Below are 20,370 nucleotides of genomic sequence, written 5' to 3'. Positions count from 1 at the left end.
CTGTTACCTCTAAGCCTGAATTCTTGCAACAGCTTGATACTCCAGATGCCACTGTGCTCCTCTCAATTCAGCAGTCAGTGAAATAAATACTTTTACAAAGTAAATCTGATCACATTACTTCTCAGAACTCCTTGGTGACTCCTGATTTTACCTGGATAAAATCTCTGTTAATAGTTTACGAGCCCTTTTACACTCTGCACCCTTCTCCTATTACCTCCCACCTCACTTTTTCCTATCAAACTTATGTTCTTACACGTTTCTGCTTTAGACTCCATACCAGCTGGTCCATCTGCCTATACCTCTCCTCATCCCCATCTCTCACTGCTTCCTTTTTGCATGGCTACTTCCCTTTTTGCCTTCTAGACTTTCCTAAAATGCCAATCTCTCAGCGAACACTTAACTTGACCACCTTATTTAAAACTACAATGTTTCTGCTTGCTTAGGCAGCACATACAGTAAAATTAGAACAATACAGAGAACATTCACATGGCTCCTGCACAAGAAGGACACACAAATTCATAAAGTGTTACATATTTTTGAGAGAGAATTTTAAAGTAAATATGACAAAACATTAACAACATGTGATTCTGGGTCAAGAGCATATTTGTACCATTCTTGTGACTATATATCTTAAATTTTTTAAGACAAAAAAATTGAACTCCCTTTTATCTCTTACCTGCTCTAGTTTTTCTTTCTTGATAACACTCATCAACTTGTAAAACACTATATAATTTACATACTATGGGGTTTTGTTTGTTTGTTTTTGTCTCTTTCCACTAGGCTATAAACTCTCCAAAGGGCATAGATTTTTGTCTGTTTTGCTTCTGGTGTATTCCATGCACCTAGCCAGTGCCCGGTACTATGCACTTGATATTATTCGTTGTATTAAAACTTCAGGAGCTTCCCTGATGGCTCAGTGGTAAAGAATCAGCCAGCCAATGCAGAGGACATGGGTTTGATCCCTGATCTGGGAAGATCCCACATACCTTAGAGCCACTAAGCCCATGGGCCACAACTACTGAGCCTGTGCTCTAGAGCTCAGAGGCCACAACCACTGAAGCCTGCTCTCCTTAACGCCCATGCTCTGCAACAAGAGAAGTCACTGCAATAAGCCCGCACACCGCAGCTAGAGAGTAGTCCCCCACTGTTTGCCACTAGAAAAGCCCGAGCAGCAACAAGAACACTGCAGCACAGCCAAAAAGAAATTAAAAAAAAAAAAACTTCAAAGGACAGGGACCATGATTAAACAGTCTAGAGATAGAATAATTCCTAGAGATGAGACAGTAGAAGATGGGACCACTGGAGTGCATAGCTGAACTAGTGTGAAAATAAAGTTCACCGGCAATATGGCAGTTGAGGAACTAAAAACCTAACATACCAGATTAGCTAAGGTGTGCATTCAAATGTAGAAGTCAGAGTGTAGGTAGACAGAAAGTAAACTAAGTTCAAGTTATAGCAGGGAAAATGACATAGTTTGCAAAGTGATTAAGATTAGAGAGGGGGTAGTTTATTAAATATGGATTAAATATGGCTTCATGTTAGAATATCAAGGTATTAGGAAATTCTAGGCTACATAGTATCAAGCAAATCTTCTGTTCAATTTAAAAACAAGTTCAGGGTTTTCCATGGTCGTCCAGTGGCCAATGCAGGCGGCCCTGGTTCAATCCCTGGTTAGGGATTTAGATCCCATATGCCACAGCTAAGAGTCTGCATGCCAAATCTAAAGATCCTACATGTTGCAATTAAGACCCAGTACTGCCAAATAAGTAAAATTAAATTTAAACACAAGTTCAGTTAATCTAGGTAACTAAATTTTATAAATTCATCCCAAACAAAAATTGTTAGTGGAAATGGTCCTAATTACTACAGCAATTTGGTTACGGACACAAATAAATGTAAAAATATTTTAAATAAATCTTGGGTGACCTATGACAAGCAATTTGATTACTCATTCCTCCTCTCCTTCCATCCACTGATAATAGGAAGCAGGTAGTCAATGATGAGGGAGGAGGACTACAAGCTAGTAATACCAGTGCTTTCCCAAGTACAGAAATAAGCATGTATTAACAGAAATAATTCCAAGTTCCTTATTGGAAATACAAATTGAGCTAAAATAAATTGCTACTTCCCACAAATGGTGAATATGGAAGTCTACTGAACAACTCTGCTCTAAAGTACACAGATCCAGCAAACACAAGTTACCAAAACAAACTCGGGTCCACACGCTGACATGCAGTAAAGCCAATCTACTGACACCAGGCTGTGATGAAGGAAAGTGTAGTGCTCCAAAAGCCTGAAATCCGCAAAAGGTTTCAGCAAACCATTTTTAAAGGCAAGGAAAGGGAGGGGCATCCCAGGGCATGTGATCAGCTGTGCACAATTCTCTGACTGGTTGAAGGTGCGGTAACAGGGTGGTGTCACAGGGGTTAACATTATCAATCCTTAGGCACCTGTAGGCTGTAGGGGCTATGTACTCAAGGTCAACAATTAAGTAGTTAATTTCTTCCAGTTGGTGGGGGTTTTAGCAGCTGTAAAGAATCAAACAGTAAAGATCCTGCCTGCAATGCAGGAGATGTGGATTTGATCCCTGGGTCTGGAAGATCCCCTGGAGAAAGGGATGACTACCCACCCCAGTATTCTTGCCTGGAGAATTCCATGGACACAGGAGAGTCAGAAACGACTGAGCAATTAACACTTTCACTTTAGCCGCTGTAAAACCACTCAGGAAATGGGCATCAGAGACTATTATCTAGGTAACACAGAGGAGCTAAAGCAGAGGATATGACAGAGGGGTCTGTCCTGGGAAGGCCCTACAGGGTCCTGTTCAGTTACACACACGCTCACAAAAACAACAGCACTTTGAATATGAGTTTGAAAAGGCAGTCTATGAAGATGTCACTTACCTACTCAGATACTTTCAGTTATTACCCACAAAATCACATACTCAAATCTTAGAAACTCTTCAGATTTCATCAGAATTTATAAATGTACCTATTCCATATTTTACCATACTTCATAGTTTCATAATAAAGTAGATTCAGCTTTGTGTTTTATCTGAGATAGGTATATTTAAGGATTGTCAGTAAGTTACAAACTAAATTTAATAAATTAACATCACATTTTGTTAATAAAGGAGAAGGCAATGGCACCCCACTCCAGTACTCTTGCCTGGAAAATCCCATGGATGCAGGAGCCTGGTAGGCTGCAGTCCATGGGATCGCTAAGAGTCAAACACGACTGAGCGACTTCACTTTCACGCATTGGAGAAGGAAATGGCAACCCACTCCAGTACTCTTGCCTGGAAAATCCCACAGATGGAGTAGCCTGGTGGGCTGCAGTCCGTGGGGTCGCTAAGAGTCAGACATGACTGAGCGACTTCACTTTCACTTTGTTAATAAAATTGAATCATATTCTAAAATGATAAAAGATCAAGTTCAGGAAACTATAAAATTACATATTTTTAAAATAACTGATGGGACTTTAATATTTCCATATCTAATGTCTAATTACTTTAAAAGCAAGGACACTACAATCTTTCATTCTACAGGGAACTGTTTTCAGAAAGACAAAACAACTCCCACTAATGAATGATCTCTTTCTGTCAGGCAGTACACTAGGAAAATTTAGAAAATCTATAATTCTCAAAACAACTCACAAAGATAAGTTATCATTATCCTCACATTAAGGACAAGAAAACTAAGGTTCAGAGATATTTAATCATTTATCACTAGTTAGTAAGTGGTGATATTAAGTCTAGAACTCTGATTGGTCTAATGTAAAGTCTGAATTTTGCTATTATGCAACACTGCCTCTTAAAATCATTCATTCAACAAATAATTGTTAAGTGTCTTTTATGTATTAGGCATTGCAGAGGGTGCCAGGTAAACAAAGATGACTTTGTGCCATTGGAGCCTTACACTCCAGCTAAATCTAAGACGGAAATAAGAGTTATAAACAAATAATTGCAACACAATGCAGTAAGTGCTATGAAAGAAATACATATAACAATACCACACATAAGTGGGAGTGTTGAACCATGTGAGGCAGCAAGCAATCAAAGAAGGCTTCACTTAGAAAAAATGCTTGGAATGCTGTACACCTTATTTAAATACTTGATGTAACTCAAAACTTGAAGAAGAGGGGAGTTTGCTGATGGAAAATCAAGGAAATTCTAGAGAGAAACAGGCCATATTTGCAAAACCATAAAGTTTCAGAGAATCTTAAGCAGTTTAGCATAGCTAAAAGATTAGATGCTTTGTGACAAGTGGTAAAGAAGTAAAAATAGGTCAGGTCAGGGAGGTTTCCATATGCCATATTAAAAAAGGAGTTTAGGCTTTATTCTGTAAGAAATTGGGAGCCTTTCCTAGAGTTTAACCAAGTCACTACTTTACAAAGATTACCTTGTCAAATTTGGAAGAATGGATGTGGGGACAAGGACAATCTTTTAGAGGGGTACTACAAATAGTCTGGGTAATACATTATATAATCTCTTAGCTTCAGACTCCTACATCTAATTACCTGCCTTGGTCACCTTGGATGTCTCAAAGTGCTGGGCTGCACCCCACAGGCCTATAAGGCCTGCACTTTCCCAGTTTTAAGATAGAAGAAAGAGCCTGGAGTTAGCAACAGAGACAGCAGTTTAATGGATGAGGGCATTTACACATCTGAAAGCAGGGTCCTGGAGAGGTATCCCACCACATGCTGTTAACAGCAGGCAGGACAAGGCAGCAGCCTTTGCTCCCTGGGGTTAGGTGGGGAATTGATGTCTGGTGGGTGTATTAGTTACCTGGGAAACCAGGAGAGAAGCCCACCCTCAAGATCTCTTTGATAAAAGCAATCACTAGTTGGCCAGACGAAATATAAGCAGGAAGGTCAGTCAGGTAAGTAGGCTATAGGTGAAGTATATATATACTCACCTATATATTATACTTACCTATATATAGACTTACCTATATAGGGTATAGGTAAGTGGGTATAGGTGACTGGTGGAGCAGGCAGGGCGCAGAGCACAACAGAACAGCCATCTTGGCTGGTCTGACCACACATACAGACATCTCTAGCCTAAATGTCCAAAACCAAAGTCTTCGATTCTCTACCAAACTGTGTGCTCCCTGACCAACTCTCTCAGTAGTAGTGCAATCATGAAGTTACTCAAACCAGTAAATTGAGTTCATTCTTGATTTTTACTTCTTCTTTAACCACATTAAATTGATTAATTATTAACTATTCCCCAAACATATCACAAATCCATTCATTTCTTTCCACGCTGACAGACATCACCCACCCCAAGCCTGTGTGCAGTACTTCCCAGTAGGACTCTCCTACATTTACCTTAGTATCAGTTCACTTCCTTTATGCACTTCCTGTGATTGAAAATTATTTTCATTTGTTTTCTCTCTCATTAGACTGTCTTTATAAAGTCAAGGACCACAAACTTTTCATCCTGTTTTACTTCAGTACACTAGTATTGGGTTTCCCAGGTGGTGCTAGTAGTAAGGAACACACCTGCCAAAGCAGAAGATATATGAGAAATGGGTTCAATCCCTGGGTCAGGAAGATCCCTGGAGGAGGGCAAGGTAAACTATTATTTATCCTTGTATTATTGCTAGGAGAATCCTATGGACAAATAAGCCTGGGAGGCTACAGTCAATAGGGTCGCAAAGAGTTGGACAAGACGGAAGTGACGAAGTAGGCACACACTCACTCTAGCATTGTGGTTCAGTCGCTAAGTTGTGTCTGACTATTTGCGACCCCATGGACAGCAACATGCTAGGCTTCGCTGTTCTTCATCATCTCCTGGAGCTTGTTCAAACTCATGTCAATTTTAAAACTACCATATCTAATATCTGCTATACCAATATGAGTCAGTGGTGCCATATCAATATGTGTCAGTGATACCATCCAACCATCTCCTCCTCTGTCGTCCCATTCTCCTCCTGCCTTAAATGTTTCCCAGCATCATTGTTTTTTCTAATGAGTTGGCTCTTCACATCTGGTGGCCAAAGTATTAGAGCTTCAGCATCAGTCCTTCTAATGAATATTCAGGATTGATTTCCTTTAGGAGTGACTGGTTTGATCTCCTTGCAGTTCAAGGGACTCTCAAGAGCCTTCTCCAACACCACAGTTAAAAGGCATTGGTTCTTTGGCGCTCAGACTTCTTTATGGTCCAACTCTCATATCCATACATGACTACTGGAAAAACCATAGCTTTGACTAGATGGACCTTTGTCGGCAAGGTAATGTCTCTGTTTTTCAATATGTTGTCTTGGTTTGCCATAGCTTTTCTTCCAAGCAGCAAGTGTCTTTCAATTTCATGGCTGCAGTTACCATCTGCAGTGATTTGGGAGCCCAAGAAAATAAAGTGTCACTGTTTCCATTGTGTCCCATCTATTTTCCATGAAGTAATCGGACCGGATGCCATGATGTTACTTTTCTGAATGTTGAATTTTAAGCCAGCTTTTTCACTCTCCTCCTTCATTTTCATCAAGAAGCTCTTTAGTTACTCTTTGCTTGCTGCTATAAGGGTGCTATCATCTGTATATCTGAGGTTATTGATAATTCTCCCTGCAATCTTGATTCCAGCTTGTGCTTCATCCAGCCCTGCATTTCACATGATGTACTCAAATATAAGTTAAATAAGCTAGTGACAATATACAGCATTGACAAACTCCTATCCCAATTTGGAAGCAGTCCATTGTTCCATGTCTGGTTCCATGTCCGGTCCTGTTGCTTCTTCACCTGCATACAGGTTTCTCAGGAGGCAGCTAAGGTGGTCTGGTATTCCCATCTCTTTATGCATTTTACAGTTTGTTGTGATCCACACAGTCAAAGGCTTTAACATAGTCAGTAGAGCAGATGCTTTTCTAGAATTGTCTTGCTTGTTCTATGATCCAATGGATGTTGGCAATTTGATCTCTGGTTCCTTTGCCTTTTCTAAATCCAGCTAGAACATCTGGAAGTTCTTGGTTCATGTACCGTTGAAGCTGGAGCCTAGCTTGGAGAATTTTCAGCATTACTTTGCTAGCATATGAAATGAGAGCAATTGTGTGGTAGTTTGAGCATCCTTTGGCATTGCCCTTCTTTGGGATTGGAATGAAAACTGAACTTTCCCAATCCTGTGGCCACGGCTGAGTTTTCCAAATTTGCTGGCATACTGAATGCAGCACATTAACAGCATCATCTTCTAGGATTTGAAATAGCTCAGCTGAATTCCATTACCTCCACTAGCTTTGTTCACAGTGATGATTCCAAGGCCCTCATATTGAACAAGAGAGTCCGAAAAGCAGTACTTGGATGCAATTTCAAGAATGACAGGATGATCTCTGTTCATTTCCAAGGAAAACCATACAATATGACAGTGATCCAAGTCTATGCTCCAACCACTAATGCCAAAAAAGCTGAAGTTGAATGGTTCTATGAAGACCTAACAAGACCTTCTATCAGTTCAGTTCAGTTCAGTTCAGTCACTCAGTTGTGTCCAGCTCTTTGCGATCCCATGAATTGCAGCACGCCAGGCCTCCCTATCCATCACTAACTCCCGGAGTTCACTCAAACTTATGTCCATCGAGTCGGTGATGCCATCCAGCCATCTCATCCTCTGTCGTCCCCTTCTCCTCCTGCCCCCAATCCCTCCCAGCATCAAAGTCTTTTCCAAGGAGTCAACTCTTTGCATGAGGTGGCCAAAGTATTGGAGTTTCAGCTTCAGCATCAGTCCTTCCAATGAACACCCAAGACTGACCACCTTTAGGGTGAACTGGCAGGATCTCCTTGCAGTGCAAGGGACTCTCAAGAGTCTTCTCCACCACCACAGTTCAAAAGCATCAATTCTTTGGCACTCAGCTTTCTTCACAGTCCAACTCTCACATCCATACATGAGCACTGGAAAACCATAGCCTTGACTAGACAGACCTTTGTTGGCAAAGTAATATCTCTGGTTTTTAATATTCTATCTAGGTTGGTCATAACTTTCCTTCCAAAGAGTAAACATCTTTTAATTTCATGGCTGCAGTCACCATCTGCAGTGATTTTGGAACCCCAAAATTAAAGTCTGACACTGTTTCCACTGTTTCCCCATCTATTTCCCGTGAAGTGATGGGACAGGATGCCATGATCTTCGTTTTCTGAATGTTGAGCTTTAAGCCAACTTTTTGACTCTCCTCTTTCACTTTCATCAAGAGGCTTTTTAGTTCCTCTTCACTTTCTTCCATAAGGGAGGTGTCATCTGTATATCTGAGCTTATTGATATTTCTCCTGGCAATCTTGATTCCAGCTTGTGCTTCTTCTAGCCCAGCATTTCTCATGATGTACTCTGCATATACGTTAAATAAGCAGGGTGACAATATACAGCCTTGACGTACTCCTTTTCCTATTTGGAACCAGTCTGTTGTTCCACGTCCAGTTCTAACTGTTGCTTCCTGACCTGCATATAGGTTTCTCAAGAGTCAGGTCAGGTTGTCTGGTATTCCCATCTTTTTCAGAATTTTCCACAGTTTATTGTGCTCTTCTGTAACTAACACCAAAAAAGATGTCCTTTTCATCAAAGGGGAAGGGAATTCAAAAGTAGGAAGTCAAGAGATACCTGGAGTAACAGACAAGTTTGGCCTTGGAGTACAAAATGAAGCAGGACAAAGGCTAACAGAGTTTTGCTAAGAGAACAAAACTTGGCAAACTTGTTTGGTCATAGCAAACACCTTCTTCCTACAAGAGATGATTCTACACATGGACATCACCAAACGGCCAATACAAAACCAGATTGATTATATTTTTTGCAGCCAAAGGTGGAGAAGCTCTATACAGTCGGCAAAAACAAGACCAGAGTTGACTGTGGCTCAGAACATGAACTCCTTATTGCAAAATTCAGACTTAAATTGAAAAAAGTAGGGAAAATCACTAGGCCACTCAGGTATGACCTAAATCAAATCCCTTAAGATTATACAGTGGAAGTGACAAATAGATTCTAAGCAACAGATCTGATAGACAGAGTGCCTGAAGAACTATGGATGGAAGTTCGTTAACAAAGTACAGGAGGCGGTGATCAAAACCATCTCCAAGAAAAAGAAAGGCAAAATGGTTGTCTGAGGAGGCCTTACAAAGAGCTGAGAAAAAAGAGAAGCTAACTTATATGCAGAGTACATCATGAGAAATGCTGGGCTGGAAGAAGCACAAGCTGGAATCAAGATTGCCGGGAGAAATATCAATAACCTCAGATATGCAGATAACACCACCCTTATGGCAGAAAGTGAAGAGGAACTAAAAAGCTTCTTGATGAAAGTGAAAGAGGAGAGTGAAAAAGTTGGCTTAAAGCTCAACATTCAGAAAACGAAGATCATGGCATCTGGTCCCATCACTTCATGGGAAATAGATGGGGAAACAGTGGAAACAGGGTCAGGCTTTATTTTGGGGGGCTCCAAAATCACTGCAGATGGTGACTGCAGCCATGAAATTAAAAGACGCTTACTCCTTGGAAGGAAAGTTATGACCAACCTAGATAGCATATTCAAAAGCAGAGACATTACTTTGCCAACAAAGGTCCATCTAGTCAAGGCTATGGTTTTTCCAGCATGTATGGATGTGAGAGTTGGACTGTGAAGAAAGCTGAGCACCAAAGAATTGATGCTTTTGAAGTGTGGTGTTGGAGAAGACTCTTGAGAGTCCCTTGGACTGCAAGGAGATCCAACCAGTCCATCCTAAAGGAGATCAGTCCTGGGTGTTCTTTGGAAGGACTGATGCTAAAGCTGAAATTCTTTGGCCACCTCATGCGAAGAGTTGACTCACTGGAAAAGACTTTGATGCTGGGAGGGATTGGGGGCAGGAGGAGAAGGGGACGACAGAGGATGAGATGGCTGGATGGCATCACTGACTCGATGGATGTGAGTTTGAGTGAAATCTGGGAGTTGGTGATGGACAGGGAGGCCTGGCGTGCTGCAATTCATGGGGATGCAAAGTTGGACACGACTGAGCGACTGAACTGAAATGAACTGAACTGAAAGGCAAAGGCGAAAATGAAAGCTATATCCATCTGAATGCAGAATTCCAAAGAAAAGCAAGGAGAGATAAGAAAACCTTCTGAAGTAAACAATGCAAAGAAATAAAGGAAAACAACCAAATGGGAAAGACTAGAGGTTGCTTCAAGAAAATTAGAGATACTAAGGAACTATTTCATGCCAAGATGGGCAGAATAAAGCACAAAAATGGTATAGACCTAACAGAAGCAGAAGATATTAAGAAGAGGTGGCAAGAACACACAGAAGAACTGTACAAAAAAAAATCTTAAGGACCCGGATAACCACAATTAATGATGTGATCACTCACCTAGAGTCCAACATCCTGGAGTGTGAAGTCAAGGGGGCCTTAGGAAGCATCACTCTAGTATTAGCCCAGGTCAATAAAAATAATATTAACAAAATCCAGAACCCACTAAACACCAGGCATATATTAAATGTTTTACATATATTAAATCATTTTAGGTTAACAATGGCCTGCAATTTCCTTTGTCTCAGTTTTACAGATACGAAAACAATGGCACTGGATAGTTAAGTATTCTGCCAAAGGTCACTGAAGGAGTACAAGGAAGATCTCACAATCAAGCCTTCCCAGCCTGGAGCCCATCTTCTTGACCATTACCTAATACCTTTCATAAGAGATGCTCAATATTTCTTGACCAAATATACAATTGATATAGAGAGTAAAAAAGAAGATGAACACATTAAGGAGATAGGGTGAATGTGAGGTACTCTGAAAAGACACAGTAGAATAAGTAGTTACAAATAGAAATAAAAGCATTCAGAAGTGATCAGATCCTACAGAAAGCCCCTACAAAATATTAGCTTCTGTATAAAAAGTAAGTATATAAGTTTAAAAATTACATGTGCTCTTAAAGTATCACCATTTAGATCTAACTCTAATAAAAACATATTTTAACAAAGCACAGAATGCCCCAATTAACCTTGACTCTACAATGAAAAATTCTGTATTGTTAATATGAAATGAAATATGCTTTTAGGTAGTATTCTACATCTGTAAAAACGTCAAACTTGTATTTTGTTAAAATATAAAAGTACAGATATTGAGACTTCCTTGGCAGTCCAGTGTTTAAGACTCTGCCCTTTATCTCCAGGGTGAAAGGGTTTGGTTCTAAACTGGGAGCTAAGATCCTGCATGCTACACAGTGGAGCCAAAAAATAAAAAGTGCAGATATTTGTTTTTAACTTGACAAAATGACACCAAAATCCACCTAATAAAAAGCAAGAAAATGTGAGAACGGCAAGAAAATATCTAAAGTAGTGAAAGCACACCATACCAGATACAAAAACATAAAGTTACAGAAATTAAGAAAATGGGTATGGTACGAGTCAAAGAAAAGACAGAACAATCAAAGAGAAGAGAACCCAAACAAAACCAAGTATATATAAATTGTGAAACTGAAACAGGCGGGAGGAGGGCAGGGCACAACCTTTAAAAGAAGAACATCGTCTGATGATATGACATAAACTTATTGGAACCAAATAGGTTCAAGACAGCACATATTTGACTTCCACTAGACCTTGAGCCTCAGTATATATTCATTGTAACATATCAACAAGCTAAATGATACATACACAGGCACCATGACAGTTCTAAGGCTAACCATAAAGGACCAAAAAATGGGCAGTGGCCCAATTCCTAGAAATCCCCACTCCTTCCCCCAAATATTTGGAATACTCTTCCCACTCATTAGCCTATGAAATTACCTGATTTAGAAAAGGAAGAGGGACCAGAGATCAAATTGCTAACATCGGTTAGCTCATAGACAAAGCAAGACAATTCCAGAAAAACATCTACTTCTGCTTCATTGAAAAATATCCATGGTGGCTCAGATGGTAAAGGCGTCTGCTTGCAATACGGGAGACCCGGGTTCAATCCTTGGGTGGGTAAGATCCCCTGGAGAAGGAAATGGCAACCCGCTCCAGTATTCTTGCCTGGAGAATCTTATGGACGGAGGAGCCTCGTAGGCTATATAACCCATGGGGTCACAAAGAGTTGAACACGACTGAGCAACGACTATGCTAAAGCCTTTGTGTAGATTACAAAAAACTGTGTAAAATTCTTATCAAGAGATGGGAATACCAGACCACCTTAGCTGCCTCCTGAGAAACCTGTATGCAGGTCAAGAAGTAACAGAACTGGATATGGAACAACGAACTGGTTCCAAATTGGGAAAGAAGTACGTCCAGGCTGCATATTGTCACCAGCTTATTTAACTTATATTTGAGTACATCATGTGAAATGCAGGGCTGGATGAAGTACAAGCTGGAATCAAGACTGCAGGGAAAAATATGAATAATCTCAGATATGCAGATGACAGCACCCTTACGGCAGAAAGAGAAGAGGAACTAAAGAGCCTTTTGATGAAAGTGAAAGAGGAGAGTAAAACAGCTGGCTTAAACTTCAACATTCAAAAAACAAAGATCACGGCATCGGTCCCGTCACTTCATGGCAAATGGGGAAACAATGGAAACAGTGACAGACTTTTTCTTGGACTCCAAAACCATTGCAGATGGTGACTGTAGCCATGAAATTAAAAGATGCTTGTTCCTTGGAAGAAAAGCTATAACCAGCCTAGACAGCATATTAAAAAGCAGAGACATTACTTTGCCAACAAGGGTCCATCTAGTCAAGGCTATGGTTTTTCCAGTAGTCATGTATGGATGTGAGAGTTGGACTATAAAGAAGGCTGAACGTCGAAGGATTGATGCTTTTGAACCGTGGTGTTGGAGAAGTCTCTTGAGAGTCCCTTGGACTGCAAGGAGATCAAACCAGTCATTCCTAAAGGAAATCAACCCTGAATATTCACTGGAAGGACTGATGCTAAAGCTGAATCTCCAATCCTTTGGCTACCTGATGCGAACAGCTGACTCATAAGCAAAAACCCTGATACTGGGAAACATTGAAGGCAGGGAAAGGGGACAAGAGAGGAGGAGATGCATCACTGACTCAATGGACATGAGTTTGAGCAAGCTTGGGAGATGGTGAAGGACAGGGAAGCCTGGTGTCATGCAGTTTATGGGGTTGCAAAGAGTTGGAGACGAATGAGTGACTGAACAAAACATAAATACAAATAGACTCAAAGGATTAGATCTGGTAGACAGTGACTGAAGAACTAAGGATGGAGGTTTATACCACTGTATAGGAGGTGGTAACCAAAACCATCCAAAAGAAAAAGAAATACAAGAAGTCAAAGTGGTTATCTAAGAAGGCCTTACAAATAGCTGAGAAAAGAAGAGAAGTAAAATGCAAAGGAGAAAGAGAAAGATATACCGAACTGAATGCAGAGTTGCAGGGAACAGTATGGAGAGATAAGAAAAAGTCTTTCTTTTTAAGTGAACAATGCAAAGAAATAGAGGAAAGCAACAGAATGGGAAAGACTGGAAATATCTTCAAGAAAGTTAGAGATAACAGGGGAATACTTCATGCAAAGATGGGCACAATAAAGGACAGAAACAGCAAGGATCTAAGAGAAGCAGAAGAAATTAAGAAGAGGTGGCAAGAATACAGAGAATAACTATACAAAAAAAAAAGGTGGTAACAACTCAGATAACCAGACAGTGCGGTCACTCACCTAGAGCCAGACATCCAGGAGTGTGAAGTCAAGTAGGCCTTAGGAAGCATTAATACCAACAAAACTAGTGGAGTAATGGAATATCAGCTGAGCTATTTCAAATCCTAAATGATGATGCTGTGAAAGCACTGCACTCAATATGCCAGCAAATCTGGAAAACTCAGCACTGGCCACAGGACTGGAAAAAGTCAGTTTTCGTTCCAATCCCAAAGAAGGGCAATGTGGAAGAATGTTAAAAATGCATACAACTGCACTCATTTCACACACTAGCAAGGTAATGTTCAAAATCCTTTAAACTAGGCTTCACCAGTATGTGAACCAAGAACTTTCAGATGTACAAGTTGGATTTAGAAAAGGCAAAGGAACCAGAGATCAAATTGCCAGCATCCATTGGATCGCAGAAAAAGCAAGGGAACTCCAGAAAAACATCTACTTCTGATTCATTGACTACACTAAAGTCTTTGACTGAGTGGATCACAATAAACTGTGGAACATTCTTAAAGAAATAGGAATACCAGATCACCTTACCTGACTCCTAGGAAACCTGTATGCAGGACAAGAAGCAACAGTTAGAAATGGACATGGAAAAACAGACTGGTTCAAAATCAGAAAAGGAGTATGTCAAGGCTATATACTGTCACTGTACTTATTTAATTTATATGCAGAGTGCATCATGGGAAATGGAAGGCTAGATGAAGCACAAGCTGGGATCAAGATTGCCTGGGGAAATATCAACAACCTCAGATATGCAGATGTTACCATATATAGAAAGTGAAGAGGAACTAAAGAGCCTGTTGATGAAAATGAAAGAGGAGAGTAAAAAAGCTGGCTTAAAACTCAACATTCAAAAAACTAAGATTATGGTATCCGGTCCCATCACTTTGTGACAAACAGATGCAGGAAAAGTGGAAACAATGGCAGATTTTATTTTCTTGGGCTCCAAAATCACTGCAGTCACAAAATTAAAAGACACTTATTCTCTGGAAGAAAAGCTATGACAAACCTACACAGTGTATTAAAAAGCAGAGACATCACTTTGCTGACAAAGGTCCATATACTCCAAGTTATGGTTTCCAGTAGTCATGAATGGATGTGAGAGTTGGACCATAAACAATGCTGAGTGCCAAAGAAATGATGTTTTCAAATTGTGGTGTTGGAGCAGACTCTTGAGTCCCTTGTGCAGCAAGGAGATCAAAGCAATCAATACTGAAGGTTCATTGGAATGATTGATGCTTAAGCTGAAGACCCAATATTTAGGCCACCTGATGCAAAGAGCTGACTCATTAGAAAACACCCTGATGCTGGCAAAGATTAAGGGCAGGAGGAGAAGGGGTGACAGGATGAGGTTGTTGGATGGCATCACCGATTCAATGGACATGAGTCTGAGCAAACTGTGGAAAATAGTGAAGGACAGGGAAGCGTGGTGTACTGCAGTTTGTGGGGTCCAGAAGTGTCAGCTATGACTTAGCAACTAAACAACATAAAAACTGTCAACCCCACAGACTGCGGCCTCTGTCACCTTTTGAGATGGCCCACACTGCCTGTGGACTGTGTTTCTCTCAAAATAAATCCATTTCTTGCCTATGGGTTTCTTTCTCATTCAATGCTTGCTGTGATAAGACATCAAGAACATGAGCTTTACTAATTCCTAAGATTATGTGTGCTCTCAGCTAAAAGTCTGTGGATTCAAGTCCCAGTCTGGGTTTTGGCTACGTCCAAGTCCCAACCCATGGGTTCAACTCCCAATCTGGTTACATGGTTTCAAAATCAAATGTAAAAACAAATAAAAATTGCATATACATATTATGTTTTATTATCTACTTTCTATTCATCATAAAGCTTTTTTAAGTATCACAAATAATCTAGAAACCATAAGGGAAAAGACATAAATTTCAACACTAAAATAATTTATACTATGTCATAGAAGAACAGAATTAAAAAGTTAAAAACATCAAATTCAAAATGAGAGTAAAAGCAAAATACATGATGAGTTAAAAACCTATGAAGTAATTTCTTTAAACTTACTAAGAGTCTATGAAAGATAACAGTCTACTCAAAAGAGATTAAACAACAATGGATAATGTACACATAAAAGATGCTCAACATCAACCAAATTCAACTAGATAGAATTAAGTAAATGATGGATCACTTTTTACAATCAGACTGAATAGAATAAAAGATGGGAAACTGGTGCTCTGAAACACTGTTAATAGGAAAGAAAACAGGCATAATCTCTCTGAAAAGCAATTTAGGAATTACAGTTTTGTATTAGTAAATAAATAATTCAAAATCACACTATTCCTAAAAAGTTAGATTTAAGGGATAATCAGGAAAGCATAAAAAAATGATACTCATGATAGCACTGCTTTTAAAAATTAATAGTTGATCCCACTTCTGGGTGTAGCTATATACCCAGAAGTATACATATGTAGATACATATATCCAAAAGAACACATATGTCCAAAAGAACTAAACAGAGGATCTTGAAGAGACATTAACATTTACTGAAGCATTATTCACAACAGCCAATAAGTGGAAGCAACATAAATGTTCACCGGCAGATGAATGGATAAATAAAATACTGATTATACAAGCAATGAAATATTAATTCAGCCTTAAAAAAAAAAAAGAGAAATCCAGCCATATGCCACGACATGAACGAACCACGACAGCATGATGCTAAGTGAAATAAGCCAATCACAGAAGGACAAATACTTCATGATTTCACTTATATGAGGCATATAAAGTCAAACTCTTGCAAACAGTAAGTAGAATGGTGGTTGCCAAGGGCTGTGAGAGGCAGGAAAAGGAGTCAAGTTGTTCAGTAAGTAAAGAGTTTCAGTTTTGTAAGATGAAAATTTTCCACAGATCTGTTGTATGACAAGGTGCATATACTTAACACTACTGTACTGTACACTTACAAGTGGTTAAAATTGTAAAGTTTATATATTTTTTACAATTAAAAATAGTTAGGAAATGGTTGTTAGAAATATACAATCTAATTCTATATAGCCATCAAAAATGATAATACTGATCTTCAGTCATAGTCACAGACTACTTTTTGAGTCAAGAAAGCTTACAAAAGAGCAAAGTAGTCTCATACTATTCATTCACGTCTGTATCTATTAAGATAGAGATCTGAAAAGATACTCATCAAAATTTAATAGAAGTATCTTTGAGCAATAGGAATATTAATGAGCTTTACTTCCTTTTTTACATTTTCCTGTGTTTTTAAATACAATGAGTATGTATTATGTGATGCCAAAGGAAAACCAAAAGAGGAAGTGACTGCCACTATTGGTTCTAGAATCCTAGGATGAAATTTCACATTTCTCACTATATGCCTGGCACATATTGGGGAATTAATAAATAAGAGGCAAGGTGAGCAGTGGTTAAGAATTCAGGAATGAGACAGAGCTGGATGTGAATCTCAGCTCCAAAGTTTGCTGACCAAGGCCTTAAAGTCTTATTGAGGGTGAGGACAGATAAAGTGGGAAACTGGCATTAACATATGTGCTGTGCTGTGCTGTGCTTAGTCCCTCAGTCATGTCCGACTCTTTGCAACCCCATGCACTGTAAGCCCACCAGGCTCCTCTCTCCATGGAATTTTCCAGGCAGGAATACTGGAGTGGGATGCCATGCCTTCTTCCAGGGGATCTTCCCAACCCGTGAATTGAACCCAGGTCTCCCGCACTGCAGATGGCTTCTTTACCAGCTGAGTGACCTGGGAAGCCCATTGACATATACACATTACTATACATAAAACAGGTAACTAATAAGGGCCTACTGTATAGCACAGAGAACTCTACTCAATACTCTGTAATGACCTAAAGGGGAAAAAATTTACGAGTGGATATATGTACATACGTAACTGATTCACCTTGATGTACAGGAGAAACTAATGCAACATTTGAAATCAACTAATACTCCAATAAAAAAAATTTTTAGTCTTCACTGAGCTCCAATTTCTTCACCTATAAATGTCACAGAACAATCCTTGCAGATTGCTGAAGGAGACACTCTTGAAAGCACTTAACACCATTCCTGGCTCAGAGGAAATAGTCAATAAAATGAAAACCATCATTATTATTTATTGACTTGATTTATACTGGAAGCACTCATGACAAAAAAAAAATCTAAGCATCTATAGAAGAACTTTCTGCTAAATTATAAGAAATCCCCAAATAGCATTAAAAAGAAAGAGGCAACACTCTGAAGGACTCAGAACACTGTTTGGCTGAAAAGTGAGATGACATTCCTGTATCTACCAGTATTACACTATAAAATTTATCATCTAGTTGATGTATAAACACCACTCATGAGTCTAGGAAACAAACCTATCAGTGTTTCAAGTAAAAAAAAAAAAAAAAAAAAAGAACCCAGAGAAAATATGCTTAGTTTAGTCCACAGGTAGAATGAAAAAACTAGCAAAACATGACTAATGAAGATCTGACTTAGAGATACAACAAGTAACCCTACCACTAATTTTGTTTGGCTTCTGTCTTCCTCACTACTTTTGGATAAGGAGCCTGTCTTTTTGGCACTGCTATTCCTAAATCTGGCATAGTGCCTGGTTGGCCTGGGTTTAATTGCTCAGTCTAGCAATTAAACTAGACTCTTTGCAACCCCATGCACTGTAGCCCGCCAGGCTCCTCTGTCCATTGGATTCTCCAGGCAAGAATACAAGAGTGGGTAGCCTGTCCCTTCCTTCTCCAGCGGATCTTCCCAGCCCAGGCATGAAACCCAGGTTTCCCGCACTGCAGGCAGATTCTTTACAATCTGCGCCACCAGGAAGGCAGCATAGTGCCTAACACAATATTAAATTCTCAATAAATATTTACAATATAACTTCTAAGACAAAGTCTCAGCAAAAGAAGAGAGAAAATTGAGTAAGAACTTATCGGAGAAAGTCTGTCAAAATGATGGTGAAAGCCATCAGGCTTGGGGAGGGAGTCCTGTTTTTGGAGGGGTTGGGGGGAAGAACTTGTCTTATACCACCTTCTGCATTTCCTTTGATCAATGAGTTATCCAAGGAACCTCAAAGGGAACGTTCAACGGTAAACACACACACACAACTTAGCACCCGGACAGGGGCACAAACAGGGCCTAGTGTGTTCAACTTTTTAGGCTTTTGGCTCCAACGCCTTTCTGATGATCTGTATTCATCGGGGTACTATAGTTGGCATCCTGTCGACCCTTGTTTAATGTCTGCTTTACTAAAAAAAAAAAGTAATGCGCTTATTCTCAAGTATCAATCATGAGCCCTTCTGCAGTTTTTCTTCGAACCAGCCTTCAGTTGGTTTGTAAAAATGGGAAGACTTCGCTCAGAACTTCGGAGTCGCTTCCTTTTAGTCAAAGTGAAGACGTGAAGGTTTTAGAGGCACACTCCCCAAATTTATGCGTGCAATCTAATACTTGGCAAGTCAAAAGACAAGTGAGACTCCGGGAATGACAAGGAGGCTGGAGAACCGCATCTTGGACTTTGGAACTACCCCCATCCCATTTTACCCACTCTTTCTTAAAATGCAATTAAATTCTGTTCAACTTCCTATCACTCACGCAAGAAACTACCAACTACCCCGCCACGCCACTCCCGGACGACCACACCTGGTGTATCCGCTGCAGAATCTCCAACTCCCGCCACGGGTTTGGCCTGTGTCCGTCCCAAAGCGGAAGTGACTTCAAAGGGACAAACTGAAAGTAATAGAATGCAAATAGCAGGAATCTAAAACCCCTACCAGGTTGCGAGAAAATACTCTTCCCCGACTCGCTTTTCTAACCCTTCTCGCTCTTCTATTAGGGTGGCGAAAAGGCTTCACCTCAGCCCTGGGGTTATTTCCCAGCCCCAAACTCCAAATCATTCAGAAATATATTCTTTTTCATTGGCCGATGAGGCGGCGTGGGTACCTCCCATGAACTACAATTCCCGTCAGACTCCGCGGGAAGCAAACTGAGGAAAGGATATGGGCGGGGACAAAGCACTTTGGGAGCTGTAGTCGGCTGCAAGCCGAAAAGGGCAATCACCCCGCCTTTTCCCATTGAGGCTGGAGAAACCAGGTGTTGGTCTTAGAGCCCGTTACCGCTGAGAGGAGGAGCCAAATCCTTCAGCAGCATTCCCCACCTCCAACCACATGGAGGACGAGAATTTTCCTTTCCTCCTATAAAACAGTATAAATACTCTTGAGGAAATATAGTTGTCTTTCCAATACATTCAGGTCAGTAAAAATTCCCAGAACTCCCCCAACCTCAGGTTCCAACTCGTGGGAAAAGGTGGCTCTTTCTCGAGTGGGCAAAATGGCTGTCCTCCTAGGTTTATTATTGGTTGTCCTTTGCGTCCTTCAAGGGCGGATACTTATAGCCGATTGGCTCTTTTTCCCTTGAGGGTGGAGAAAGATTTGGCACGGCTCTCCCGCGGCCCGGGAGGAGATGAAGGGGTGGAGAGAAGGCCGTTTGTTGAGGTGTGATTGGATACTCCTCCTGCCACTCCAAGGATGTACATCCTATGATTTGTCGACTGCTCTCAAAGAGAACGAGGAGGCGGGGCTAGTGCGTGGTGGGAAGGGGCGGGATTCTGCCAGCCGCGGCTGCCGCTGGAGCCGGTGTCCGGGCTGGTGATGGGGTTAATTCCCTTTCGTAAGACTCCTACTTGCACCCACCCAGCCCCGCCGTCGCCCCGCCGCGCCGCGCTCCAACCGCCGCCTCCTCCTCCTCAGTAACGCGGGTAAGAGATGCCCTCCCCTCCCCCCCTTCAGCTCCCCGGGAATAACGCGCCT

General features: G+C 40.6%; 2 protein-coding genes and 1 non-coding gene across 16 annotated transcripts in view; 2 read left to right on the top strand and 1 right to left on the bottom strand.

Moving 5' to 3' along the window:
• The window catches only part of ZRANB3 (zinc finger RANBP2-type containing 3), a 305,694-nt gene extending 285,798 nt beyond the window's left edge, over positions 1 to 19,896 (bottom strand). The window contains exon 1 of the mRNA XM_061439301.1: positions 19,205 to 19,896. The gene's annotated coding sequence lies outside the window, so the exon portion shown is untranslated. The remainder of the gene's footprint in view (positions 1 to 19,204) is intronic.
• LOC133236029 (U6 spliceosomal RNA) lies at positions 436 to 538 on the top strand. The gene has a single exon (XR_009732706.1). It is a non-coding gene; the product is annotated as a U6 spliceosomal RNA (small nuclear RNA).
• Positions 19,897 to 20,129: 233 nt separating the features above from the next.
• The window catches only part of R3HDM1 (R3H domain containing 1), a 162,946-nt gene continuing 162,705 nt past the window's right edge, over positions 20,130 to 20,370 (top strand). For 8 of the 14 annotated variants that reach the window (XM_061439174.1, XM_061439196.1, XM_061439235.1 and 5 more), the window contains exon 1: positions 20,132 to 20,318. The gene's annotated coding sequence lies outside the window, so the exon portion shown is untranslated. Of the gene's footprint in view, positions 20,319 to 20,370 lie in introns of all 14 variants that reach the window. The other 6 variants (XM_061439274.1, XM_061439251.1, XM_061439242.1 and 3 more) reach the window with 4 other exon arrangements.

The sequence above is a fragment of the Bos javanicus genome, chromosome 2, assembly GCF_032452875.1.
Source record: "Bos javanicus breed banteng chromosome 2, ARS-OSU_banteng_1.0, whole genome shotgun sequence".
In the NCBI taxonomy this organism is placed as follows: domain Eukaryota; kingdom Metazoa; phylum Chordata; class Mammalia; order Artiodactyla; family Bovidae; genus Bos; species Bos javanicus.
The sequence above is the reverse complement of the archived record's forward strand: the minus strand, read 5'-3'. Positions and strand labels throughout refer to the sequence as shown.